This window comes from Pinus tabuliformis, chromosome 1_2 (assembly GCF_031772625.1).
Source record: "Pinus tabuliformis cultivar Carrire ecotype Pingquan chromosome 1_2, CPIR1, whole genome shotgun sequence".
Lineage (NCBI taxonomy): Eukaryota > Viridiplantae > Streptophyta > Pinopsida > Pinales > Pinaceae > Pinus > Pinus tabuliformis.
In genome coordinates, this window is record NC_142298.1 from 1160239068 (window position 1) to 1160251807 (window position 12740).

Sequence of the window (12740 nt, forward strand, 5' to 3'; positions counted from 1 at the left end):
GGATCCGCGTTGATCGAGGGTGTACGTGGCGTTGCTGATCCAACCGATAGCATATGAACCATTAGCACCTCCATTCCCACGTGCCCAAATGGTCCGTTTCTCAAGAAGACACGTGGAACATGTCGAACAATAAAAAGGCTGCAGAATTGCTAGACAGCTGCGGAATCGCTGAATGGCTGCGGAATTGCTGAATGGCTGTGGAATCACTGTACATATGCCAAAAATATAGACAAACAGTCAAACATTAGCATAGTTAACTAATCATGCTAAAAGACATGCAATGTAATGATCTGGACAGGTTGATGAGGAAAATAGGGGTAAAAGAGAGAAACAAGTGAGGAAAAGCTGTTGAAATGATAGGTAACTAGGTGTAGGTTGGAGGCTCTACAATAAGGACGGTTATGTTAATAAGGAACCTGATTACCAGACTAAGGAGGATTCTAATATCCATAATACAAGTGACCTTGTTGACCAGCCCTAGGATAACCATGAATTTTCTAGCCTTGAAAAGGCACCTGAGGGATACCCTGATAAGGTCTATTTTGTTTTCCAATGGGAATTTTCATAGTCCCATGATAAAGAGGTTTTGATTGATGTTGTGCCATTCCATACACAGTATGTACTACTTGAATTTGAGGAATACCTTGTGCAAGCAATTGAAACTGTAAAGGAACTTGTAAAGGTTGACTAAGGGGAACCTACGAGGTACCAGATACTAAAGTAGTGGGGTGAGATGTGATCGCAACCTATACAAGTTTAGTTACATGAATTTGAGATTGTTGAGGTATAGATTGAGGAATAAGAAATTGAGATGATGGCATAGGTTGCGAAACAAACAAAAACCCCGCAAAACAAATTGGCTACCATACTGGGGACAAAAATATCTCCCCTAGGTTTGGTGGCTAACCTAGAATAATAGAATGACAAAGAACCCAATGTTTTCCTTAAAGTAAGTCGATGAGGGGAAAAAAACTACTTGGAATCTGTCATGAGTTTCTCTCCTTCTTTGGTTTGAATTCTCCAATCCTAGCTCCATCTTCCAAAATTATAACCTACACAACCATACAACACAAGCGAAGAAACTATGAGATCTATGTAGCATCATCTATGTACTTCATTCAACATACTAAAATGGTATTCAAATTATATGAAATAACGACATAAAATATAGTAAACAAAAATAAGTCTTTGTATTTATAGAAATGGAGTGAGTTACAACCATAAATAGGTGTCGAATTTGTAGAAGACATCCTCCAAGTTGTTGACTTGTCCTTCCTTTGTCACAAAGTGTACTTCCAATCACCCTATATGCATGAAAGGATAACTCTCACATCCAAAATCCAACCCCTTGCATATGGAAGGTTGTAAATATATAGAGGAGTGATGTAAGTTATGACTTATCCTTTTAATAATATTGAGATTGAGATCCACCATTGATGGGAGGATGAGATATAAGGATTAGTGATGGAAACTCTAAGGTAGGATAGGATAGGATTCAATTGTTTTATCTGAGGTAAATGGTTACAATGGATCCTAGAAGCTTCTGGAAATGGAGCCTTCAAGTGTCTCCCTACTTTTCCCAAATTTCTAGAACCGACATAGGTGGAATGAGAGCAACCTGTAGGTGATCAATGCAGGCCACAATGGAGCAACTTGTAGGTGAACACTGTCCAACAAGAGGCTAGGGTGCGTTAGTCCTAAAACTAGCTCAGATGGTGTATTTCATGGAAGAAACTATGGGGAATGAGAGACTCATGCATGGGGCTTTGTGAAATGATGATGTAAAGGGGGAATAGGATGTTTATTGATCCCAGTAGGAGGATAATTGATCAAGTATGAAAAAATAGCCTATAACAATACCTAGTTTTATCATAAGAGAATATATTTTCGCGCATATCCAAACATGTGAATCAGAATGGAGAAAGTGTTGGAAACATTTGAGAACAACTGGGGGGGTGAATCAGTAGTGTGACTTGTATACGATTTTTACTAATTTAATATCTTTCACTTATTAAATAATTCATATAACCAACATCTAATAACAAATTATAACATCTTCACCATATGAGTAGAAACTAAAACCATAAGTAGAAACATAAACATCAAACAATGCACACAGTCACATCATCACACATAAGACACAATATTTCTACTGGAAACCCTCCCAGGAAAAAAACCACCCTTGCTGCTGCTACTCTACTGTGAATTTCTATTATATCAAGAAATTTGTATTTTACATAGTTAATTGACTCCGATAATCCTAGAGACTCAAACTCATACACAGTAGGCCAGCACCAATAAGCAAGGAGATTTGATTCTACTAATACTCTCAGAAGAATCTATTCTCACACGAATATATGGACTACCATTTTTTGAAGGCCACCACGATCAACAATTCTCACCCAACTCTAATTAGACCATCAAATTCCAATTGGATGGAGAAATTGTTCCTTTCACTAGAGCTTCGAAATTGCTTCTCCTCTGACATGATGTCACTGCTCCTTTACACTATGTGGAATTCATTGCACCTATTTTCAAACTAGATCCAAGATGCTCTTCTCAGCAAAAATTAATCTCTACAAGAATGATCTCAGTAGCAAGATATCCTCATCAAATCAAATATAAACACCACAAACTTATTCTCTCCAAACTAGAAAAATAGTGGCCACATCAAATCCAAAATACCATCATTATATCAAACCCGCACATCATAAAATAATGCTACAAAATAGAACTAGCAACAAATGACACTATGGATATGTGCCAAAAGAATAAACTCTTGCAAAATAAGTGTGAGAGTCACCAAAAAAAACTATCCAGAAACATACAAAACTCTCCAAAGAAATCTCCACTGCAAGAAATTCAAATATAATCTATTTTGCAACATGCTTCAATTTTCCTCGCTATTTAACCATTAACACTCATGCACTGAATAACTTCTTCTCAAAACTAGGTCTGAATCCTATTTCCTCAATGCAACATTCAATCAGTCACTCACACACTCAACCAACCAACAACCAACTCGAAAATGATGAATATAAAACATGTACGGAGAAATTTAGCTTGGGGATAGGATCAAGGGTGCACAAATTGAACCAAATCAATCCACTAAGACCACTACTTATGCACTAAATTATTTTACATCATTGGAGGACCTTTTCAAGTGATTCCTAACATTTACAACTAAGTTTGGAAGCCTCTAGGAATTTCTATGCTAATTTCCTTTTTGTTTGCACGAGGAATGCAAAGAAATTATTGTAAAAATCCTTATTTTCATGCATAACACTAGAAAAAATCGACTAGAAACATCAGTTTCTCCCATAGGCCTATCTGCCAATGACTGAAGCATTTCAGTTTTTCTCATGGGCTTGCCTCCATGTGAGTGGGGCTAAGGATGAATAAAAGCATCAAGCCTTTAACAGAGAACCTCTGCCACCTATTGGATGTCCTTCTTTAGCTCCTGTACATGCCTCCAAACCTTCGAAATAGCCTCAAACACATATAAAAATGGATCAAACATGTCTCCCAAGTGTCACTTACAAGTTGACCTCAAATTGCCAACAAACAAGGTTGGAAAGAGTGCCAAAAAATCCTCCACTCTCTAGTTATCATCTCCATAAGATGAGACACCTCGTATAGACCTACAATACTCTATAGCACATCTCCATCATAAAACATAAGTCCATCGCACTACAACAATCCATCTCCATGAGAATAAGCATGAATACCTAGATGATGACCTAGTTGCCAACTCAACTAGGGTGCTAATCATCATCTCCATCACATGTAGATATGCATCTACCACATATAGCAACATCATCAATGAAACTATTGGCATCATCTGACCATCATGAGTGTGATATCATACTTTTGACATCAATTCCAAAAAATCATCCCTATGTCAACACAACAAGTTGCAACCATGATACGATGAATGACATCCAAACATCAGCTAAGCTACAAGGGTTGAAATCAATGCCAACATTACCTATCTGCCATCATGATCCAAGATCTTTTGCTTATAGATGTATTAAAGAATTACATGCATAAATTGTAGCTTAAACATAGAAATCTAATGTGCACATCAGAGAAGAGGAGAAACACATAAAGCATGAAAGAAGATAAGAGACTTGATAACAGATTTTGTTCGACTTGGACTACGTCTCCGGGCCCTGCTCAATCAATGGCGAGGCATTCATTCATTAAGTGGCATGAGAAAAAAGAGTACAAGTATCAATTACAAAAAGGACTCTATTGGAGAAACTGAAAAAACCTCCATTGAGAAAAATGGCCAGAAAATGCAGAACTCTGTTGGAGAAATTGACAAAACCATTGCATTCGTGGCGTCGAGAAATGCTTGAACCATATAAAATTTGTCAAAATCTGACAAAGGTAAAATCTAGTCCACCTGCAAAATAACTGCCACGAACTATGTAGGTTCTCCTCCTCTTCCTGGGTGCACTGATAACTGAGTTTAAACAAAAAATGGTGGGCATACTTCTCAAGAGCTCCAGTGGGCTGAGTGGTTATGGATTCGTTTGTTGTGGAGTTAAACCCTTCCCCCACCCTTTTTTACATAACCAAAAATTATTTTTAAAATGGGGTCAGGCTGGGCCCACCTTGGGTGACCTGCCCACCCCACCTACAATTGGCTCCAATGGTTGTATCCTTCTTAAATGGGTGGAGTTGGTTGTTGGGTTCGCGCCCTAAGGGTTGGCCCACCTTTATTGCAAACGGTCCCGACTAAAATGTGTTGGAAATAATACTGAGAGGGGGGGTGAATCAGTATTATCAAGTCAAATATTTCCTTTTTCAATTCCATATGATATACGCTACTTATGTTAATAAAAATCGCATATATACGCAACTACAGATAAAGAAACCCGCGTATACAAAGCAGACTTATAATTTGATCTATCTTTCAGATGTCAGTTATTAATCTGTGTATCAGAAGCAAATAAACAGTACTAGAAACAGAGCAGAAGATAGTCACACACAAGAACACAAGATATAAGGAGGAAACCCAATGTGGGTGAAAACCCCCTGCTGCAATTCGTCTCTATCTTCTTTTTAATTAGAAACTTCTCTTTACAATGTTTTGTATTGGTGCAGTCTTTACCAGTACACAGGCTGCAACCTGCAGAGAGCTACAACTCTCTCTCGTTCTCCAGCTTTCCTGGAAGGGAGCTCCAACCCCCTAAGTTCTTGTACTAGCTTGAGATACTAGTACGTAGGCTCCTACCTGCAAAAGGTTGCAACCTTCTCTTTGCTTTCAGGGACCTTGTTTCATTAATTTTCAGACTAGATCCACAAGTAACATCAATCAAACATTAGGAATTTTTGCATAACCCAAACTCCTTTTCACCAATCAAAAGTTGAACCAAATAAACACTTCTCTGATCGTTGTACCTAGAACACAGTAACTATAATCATACACCAATTCTGAACCCAGAACACTGCAGTAATAAAACAGAAGCAGCTAGAACATAAATCAAGATATATACGCTACTTCACTGTTCAACAATCTGCGAGTATACGCCTCTGTACCACAACCAACCTGCGTATACGCTTCTTTCATTCATAGAAAAAGCGTGTATACACACCTACAATTTACTGAAACTGCGTACAGATCTATAAAGAATAATTTATTCTTGTAAGCATTCAGATGTTAGTTAACCCAGATTCATAGATCAAGAGTGTGCCACATATAACAGATCAAAATCATACAGAGATACCAATGTTCATTCTCCCCCTTTGTCATCAAGGGCAAAGGGTTGTGCTCCCCCTAAGTACATGTAGATATCTCTGCTCTGTTGTGCTAAACATGCTCCCCCTCACTGTAGGCAAGATCTGCAAAGGATGTTCTTCAAGAAGAACCAAGACATATACATTATGAAAGACCTGCCTATCACCAAAAGACTCAATACATACATCCATCACCCAACCAAGTGGGGATCATCCACCCAACCAAGTGGGGATACATCAGAAATTTACATATGACAACCAATCTCATTGCATCAATCATCCCAGGCATAGTGGGGAAACCAAAATAGGCCGTTACATGACCCTGATAAAAAAAGATATACATGACATAGAAACAAAATATCAAGACTATGCAAATCACCAATAACTACTATCAGCAACATATGACAATCACTGTATATATCAGCAACCATGTTCTTCTTCTATTCTCCTTTCTGCAGCTGATCCACCTGAAACAAAAACAGCTTGAGTACTAGAACCAAGAGCTTCTAAGGTAATGCCAAAAATGCATTGTTAGAAGATTATCTGCTCCCCCTAAACCTGTGCCTGATGGTCTTTGACAGACCCATATCAGACTCTCTTCAACCAGAGTCGGTTCTTGCTGATTTTCTTCAGAATTCCATATACACGACTGCACCTGCATAAATCTGCGTATGTACGCGGATTCCCCTCATCCAACTCGCGTACACCAAATTTTCTTTGAAACAGACAAGCTTCAATAGTAGGATGAAGCATCAACTACTCCCAGCTTCTGTATGAGATATTCAAAAATTTCCCTAGGCAGTGGTTTGGTAAGAATATCAGTGATTTGTTCCTTGGAAGGAACATACTCCAACTTGACTTTTTGCGCAAGCACTTGTTCCCGAAGAAAGTGATATTTGATAGGTATGTGCTTGGTCTTTGAATGCATGACAGGATTCTTTGAAATGCTTATTGCACTTGTATTATCACATAAGACAGAGATAGGTGGAGTACAAGTGATTTGAAAATCCTGCAAGGTTTGCATCATCCAAAGAAGTTGAGTGCAACAAAATGCAGCAACCACATATTCCACTTCAGCTGTAGATAAAGCAATCGAACTCTATTTCTTGCTGAACCAAGATACTAATCTGGAACCCATAAAGAATGCACCACCACTTGTGCTCTTCCTGTCATCCACGCTTCCAGCCCAATCTACATCTGTGTAAGCATGAAGTGTGAGATTTGTATCTCTAGGGTACCATAAGCCATAATTTTGAGTTCCTTGAAGGTACTTGAAGATTCTCTTGACTGCCTAAAGATGAATTTCCTTTGGATTTGCCTGAAATCTTCCAACTATTCCCACTGCATGCATGATGTTTGGTCGGGTACCTGTCAAATAAAGTAGACTTCCAATCATGGATCTATAGGTTGGTTGATGCAATGTTGCCGATTCATCATTTGCACTGAGGCTGCATCCTGTAACCATGGGGGTAAATACTGGTTTTGAATTTTCCATGCCATACTTCTTCAGAATCTGCTTGAGGTACTTGGTTTGAGACAAGAAGATATCGCCTTCATTTTGTTGGATTTGCAATCCAAGAAACTATGTCAGTTCTCCGAGCAAAGACATTTCGAATTCTTTCTGCATCACCAAGGCAAAGCTTTGACTCATACCTTCTTCGTTGCTACCAAAGATAATATCATCTGCATACACAACAAGTATTAGCAATTTGTCATTTTCAATTTTTATATAAAGATTGCTATCTTCTGATCCTGTTGAAAAACCTTGTTGATGAAGGTATTTGTCCAAGCAGTAGTACCAAGCCCTTGGAGCTTTTTTAAGGCCATAGAGAGCCTTTTTAAGTCTGCATACAAGATTTGGATCATTCCCAAGGATAAAGCCATCTGGTTGCTCTATGTACACTTCTTCTTCTAAGTCTCCATTTAGAAAGGCTGATTTTACGTCCATTTGAAATACTTTGAACTTCTGGAAGCTAGAGAGAGCAAGGAACATTCTGATGGCCTCAAGTCTAGCAACGGGAGCAAAAGTTTCTTCAAAGTCTATTCCTTCATGTTGAGCATACCCTTTACAAACAAGTCTGGCCTTGTTTCTAATCACTTCCCCATTTTCATTCAACTTATTTTTGAAGATCCATTTTGTTCCTATGACGTTTTTGTCTTTTGGTCTAGGAACCAACTCCCAAGTGTTATTATTTTCGATCTGCTCAAGCTCTTCATCCATTGCCTTAACCCAACACTCATCTTTGCATGCTTCTTTTACATTTTGCGGTTCAGTGGAAGAGAGCAATGCCAAATAGCTTGAAGCTTCTGCTATTGTTCTTCTTGTTTGTATACCTACTTCTTTCTGCCCCAAAATTTGAGATTCTGGATGATTCTTCTGAACGTAGCTAGATGGAGTCTTCTCATCTATCCTTATCTATTCCTCTGGTGCATCTTGGGGTTCTTCTTCATCATCTGTCTGATTTGGAGAGTAGTCTTCATCCTCATTGATATTTTCATGATTCACTTCCCTAGGGATGTATCCTTTTTCATCAACCACTACATCAATGCTGTCAACAATTCTTCCAAGTCTTTTATTGTAACACTTATATGCTTTGATGTAGGGAGAATAACCAAGGAGAATGCCTTCATCTTCTCTAGGTTCAAGTTTGCCAAGCTGCTCATCAATATTCTTAATATAGCATTTTCTCCCAAAAATTTTGAAATGCTTTACCGAAGGATTCTCACCATACCAGAGCTCATGAGGAGTTTGTGTCAGGCGGAAAGAGTCGATTGTGCGCACACAACCAACCTCCCTAGGAGCCTAAGACTCTCTAGTGACAAACAAGACAAGCAAGAACAATCCTTCTCTAAACATGCATTTACTATACGGGAAATCAAGTGTTTAGATCCTACCTGTAATCCAACGCTGTTGTAGCAGTCCAGCTCCGCTGATCCGGATGAGCTCCTCCTTCACTTTGAAACCTGCATACACTAACAATCAAGCGATTAAATAGCACTTGATAATCTCATAGAATAAAACATATTTAACACATAGACCAAGGAGTACATGAAATAACTCATAAATAACAAGTTATTGAGAAGAATGTACTCATTTGCATTAATAGGTAACAAAAGGAACAAATACAACCTGAGCCTTGGTGTTGTGCAAGTCCCTCCCAGGGTCCATCAAGAGTTCTCCTTTACTTTGACAAAGCTCACCCACTTCCAAATAGAACAAGCAAAGATGGCAATCTCTCCTCACAAGCTTCTAAATGGGAGTCCTAATTCCTGCAGCATTTACCCTTAGAAATGTATAGCTTTCAACCTTTTCTCCTTCTGGCCCAATGCCTGTATTTATAGTGCTCAAGAGGAAGTTAATCAGGTCCACCATCAATGGGATAATCCCCTCTTTGGATGGGATAGCTCCTCTATTGATGGGATAAGTTCCTCTTTGGTAGGAGTGCATGAACCATCTGGAGGCGCTCAATACACGTCGAACAACCTTCTAGAATGCTCTAGAAATGACCACAAGTGACTTTTTAAAGATGAAACTTGCGCATTTTAACCTTTACAGGGGGACGCACCTGCCCCTTTACATACAGAGCGTCCAAAGACGCAGCTTTTGTGAACATTGGGTGCGTACCCGCAGGTAAGGTTGAGAGAACCTGCGTCCCCAGAGATAAATACATTTAGAAAGACTTTCTCTCTTTTTTGGAGTTTGACATGGAGAGCAGAGGCATAAGACTTGCTTAAGAGGGTAGCATGACTGTTGATAGAGCCATACTAACTGTAAATAGTCATGGTGACATTTTTTAGTGTAACAGATTGCCCCCTAAAGTGCGAAGCCTGAAATAGATTAGGGTTTTGTATTATCTAGGAAGGGTGAAGCGCTTTATCATTTCAAGGATTATCTCGTGGAGAGCCTGGTCAGAACCTGCAATTTTCAACACAAAATACATGTATAAGATTATATCATCACTGAGGTAGGCATTCCCATACTCAGATTAAAACTTTAACTAACAGACTAACTACTCTGATACAGGAATGATCTTGCAGTACATCATAATCATAGACTTTTGTAGACACAGTATGGGCACAGCCATCTGTTTATGATTAGTCTACTTAGATAATGAATACAAAACTCCTCACAGCCTGGATGGTGGAAACTATATCCAGGGTCTTCATTTCTACTTCCCGAATTGGTACGATTCTAGCCATGCGAATAAATGAGTCGATGTCGAGCATGGTAGAAACCACTTGATTACCAGTCGATGATGTAAACTGTTAACAAGTGTGAGAGAGACCACCAGTAATGTCAATGGTTCCCAAAGTACCCAGTACAATCCATGAGATGTGAATGAATGAGTTGATGTTGAACATTTCACGGAATCCTTCGATCGAAAGTCAATGATGTAAACTGACGTCAAAGGCGAGAAACCTGCCATTGATGCATGCAGACTTCAAGGTACTGACTATTTCTAAGTCATCTCTCTAGATAATGTGCTGATGTCGATAGAAAATGACTCGTTGCAGGCAAGCCCGCAACACGAAATCATTGTTCAAGTTGAAGAAATGTTGCTGTAAGGACTGACTCAGGGATGGTCAAATGGATGACAACTATTTTGCAGATGAAAGTTTTGTTTGCAGACCTCTTGAACACATAACGACACAACAGATGGCTTGGTGATAAACGACTCAAAGTTAATCCCCGGAACCCGGCTGAAGACTTTCAAAGTGGTTTGATCAACTGTGAGGTAAAGGATTTCCCAACCCAGGTGAATGAAAAGTGTCGTGTTCAAGAGTGGTAATAAAGTTTCTTCTGAGACAAAAGGTAACAAATAGGCTCATTCTTCTCTCTTTTCCCCCACCATTTCTGGCAAGTACCTCTTTATTTTTAACAAGCTTGAGGAGGATAACATATGCTTGATTATAAGCTCATCCTTCGGATGAGTCCAACCTAGTTTTGATTCGAACCCTAGGAAGGAGTGGTTCGTTCCTGTTTGTAATTGAACAGGTCCTTTACTGTGAAATGTTTAACGAGCCCAGTATAGGAGAAACTCGGCGTTTTTCAATTTTAGAGAGTCTGAAAAACTTAAGAAGACTCCAAGTTGAACTTTTTCGTAGATTTGTGTCCCTCAAGCCCGAAAAAGTATAAAATAATACCTGGGGGAACTGCTTGATCTTGCGACCAAGGAGTACTTTCATAATTAGTGTCACTGACCTGAAAAGTAAAAAGCGATCAAGGACACGTCGTTTTATTTCCGTATCGAGTTTGAAACGACAAAAATCCGACAATCTTTTCCTGATTCTACGGTCAGAAAAGAGCTATAAGGGGACCATCTTTTAATTCCGTTTTAACGAGTGTAAAAGAAACGCTCGGCAATCTTTTCATTTTTTAGGAGTCAGAAAAGGGCTTAAAAGATGACTCTGAGGTTTCACTTTTTCGTAAGTTTTAATGAGTTCGAAAAAATGATAAAAATATACTCATGGTTTTCACTTTTTCGTAAGTTTTAATGAGTTCGAAAAAATGATAAAAATGCACTCATATGGCCGACTTTCAATTTAATTTACGAGAAGGAAAAAACAGAAAGAACTCGGCATTTTCATTTGTTTTACGAGAATGAAAGATAGCAAAATAATCTCGAGATTTTCATGAGTTTAACGAGTCTTGAAAATAACTGAAATTGACTCAAGATATGTTTCATTTTTACAAAAGCTTGAAACAGAGAAAAACTATGCTTCAAAGTAGTTTCATTTTTACACAAGCTTGAAACAGAGATAAAACTGTGCTTGATGCCCCCTAAGAATAACTGCTAGAGCGCATGGCCCCCAGCTTCATTTCATTCAACTAAGTACAAGCTGGATGGAATGAAGGTTCATGAGCGAGATCATTTGAAAGACTCAACCTAAAACTGTAAGAAAATTATGCAAAACACGGAAATAACTAACCTAAATATACAACTTAACATTTATGAGATCTAGTCAAACTCTCGACTCAATTAGAGGAGGATTTGTTTCATTTTTTAACGAGCTTGACATAGGAAAAGAACTATGCTCGGATTCGGTTTCATGTTTACGCAAGCTTGAAACGAAGAACTATGCTTGTTATAATTTCACATGCCCCCAGCATAATGACGCAAATCAAGGTACATGCCCCCCAAGCTTCATTGCATTCAACCAGGTGAATGAAAAGAAGCTTTTCTTTCAAAATCTTGGAAAGACGCGTTGGAGTTGTTTCATTTTTTAGTGAGGTTGACACAGGAAATGAACTATCCTCAAAGCCCTTGTTTCATTTTTTAAACGAGCTTGACACAAGATAAGGAACTATGCTCATAACTACTCTCTACAATCTACCTAACAAAAAACTCTACTCTAAAAACCTTGATTCATTTTTTAACGAGCTTGACACAAGACAAGGAACTGTGCTCTAAAATCCTTGTTTCATTTTTTAATGAGCTTGACACAAGACAAGGAACTATGCTCATGACTACTCTCTACAATCTACCTACTTAACCTACCCTTGTTTCATTTTTTAACGAGCTTGACACAAGACAAGGAACTATGCTCAAAAAGTTCGCATGCCCCCAACATAACGATGCAAAGTGAGGTACATGCCCCCCAGGCATCATTGCATTCAACCAGATGAATGGAATGAAGGTTTACTTTCAATATTTAACTTGAAAAGGGAGTTGTTTCATTTTTTAAAGAGGTTGACACAAGAGAAGAACTATCCTCATACCTAATTCATTTTTTAACGAGGTTGACTCAGAAACAGGAACTATCCTCAAAAACCCTACTTTCTACAGTCTACCTACATATCCTAAAATCTAGCTGATTCATTTTTAAATGAGGTTGACTCAGTAAAAGAACTGTCCTCATGCTCCCAGTTTCATTTTTAACGAGGTTGAGACAGGAACAAAACTATCCTCGTAACACCCTGTTTCATTTTTTAACGAGGTTGAGACAGGAACAAAACTATCCTCCTACTCACTGATTCATTTTTTAACGAGGTT